Source organism: Dipodomys merriami, unplaced genomic scaffold (assembly GCF_024711535.1).
Source record: "Dipodomys merriami isolate MVZ:Mamm:240054 unplaced genomic scaffold, mDipMer1.0.p SCAF_14, whole genome shotgun sequence".
Lineage (NCBI taxonomy): Eukaryota > Metazoa > Chordata > Mammalia > Rodentia > Heteromyidae > Dipodomys > Dipodomys merriami.
In genome coordinates this window covers 2,750,209-2,751,663 of record NW_027202715.1, presented here as the reverse complement: position 1 = coordinate 2,751,663, position 1,455 = coordinate 2,750,209, and the positions used below count along the sequence as shown (strand labels likewise).

At 39.5% G+C, this 1,455-nt stretch overlaps 1 protein-coding gene across 9 annotated transcripts in view; it reads left to right on the top strand.

Moving 5' to 3' along the window:
• The window catches only part of LOC138825890 (prolyl 4-hydroxylase subunit alpha-1), a 138,785-nt gene that overhangs the window by 58,273 nt on the left and 79,057 nt on the right, over window positions 1-1,455 (top strand). The gene's annotated exons all lie outside the window — the stretch shown is intronic.

Sequence of the window (1,455 nt, the reverse complement as noted above, 5' to 3'; positions counted from 1 at the left end):
TCTATGCCCGCTTAAATTAACTGTGCTTGGGGGGGGGGGGAATACTACTTCTGCCACACTTCCCAGAATCCTTGTAGATATGCATTCTGGTAAATGTAGTTCAACATGTAGTTCATTATGTATGTTGTCAAATACCAACTGTACTACCCTATCTTGGAAAAAAAAAGAGTAGGTCAGATTCATTTTCAGTAATAACAAAATGTCAAATTTATTATTAAATATCATGGGTTGTATAATGAATGTGAACTAAAGGAAAAAAGGAAACTCAGATGAGGTCTGTGTTTTTGTTTGTTTGTTTGAGACAGGATCTCAGTAGTAGCCAGACGCTGTCACTAAAGCCTGCTGCAACTTCCTAAGTGCTAGGATTTCAGGTCTGTATTACCACATTTACACTATCAGATTACTTTAATCTCTCTGTAGCTCTCATTCACACTCTACCCACTTTAGAGGTAGCTCTAACATTCCATGAAATTCTGCCACTATGAAAGGGAAAAACTGTGACTAGGTATGTTTGAGCTTTTGGTAGTAGAATCCATCCCTTGATCAGCCAGGCAAAGAGCATAACATCAGACAGAAAGCTATCCCTCAGCAAAATTACTTGATGTTGCTCAGTTTTCTACTGGAGCCGCTTGCTTATACGATATTCTGGTGGTTATAAGTGCTAGGAGAAAAAAAAATGAAACCAGATTTTTCTTTTTCATATTGATGGTCAACCTTATTGTTAAGATGATATTGAAGCAAATATGTTGAGGATATAACAGGGGAAGCCATGATACTACATGGGAAAGGATTTGTAGACAGAACAAAATGAGCTTAAGTAAAAGCCCCAGGGTAATAATATCCTTCCAGGTTTGAGGAATGGCTAGGACAGAGCATAGATAGTATCAGAGATGAGGTCAAAAAGTAGCCAGGCATTATATCACTTAGGGACTTACAGGTCTTTAAAAAAAAAATTTTTTTTTGGTAGTATTGGAGTTCAAATTCAGGGCCTTGAACCTTTCTCACTTGAATTGCTTTTCTAGCTCCTTTTGCTTTATTTATTTTTCAGATAGTGCTGGATCCTTTTTGCATGAACCTCGGTCCATGATTTTCCTACCTTCACCATCTATATCACTGGAATTACAAGTGTGAGCCACTCCACTGGCCACAAATCTTAATTTTATTTATTTATTTTTTTTGTCGGTCGTGGGGCTTCAACTCTGGGCCTGGGCGCTGTCCCTCAGCTCTTCAGCTCAAGGCTAGTGCTCTACCACTTGAACTACAGTGCCACTTCCGGTTTTCTGATGGTTTATTGGAGATAGGAATCTCATAGTCTCTCCTGCCCAGGCTGGCTTTGAACCGTGATCCTCAGATCTCAGCCTCCTGAGTAGGATTACAGGTGTGAGCCACCAGCGCCCGGCTATAAATCTTAAATTTTTATAAATTGGTTGTAATGCTTTTGGGTCCTACTCCAAT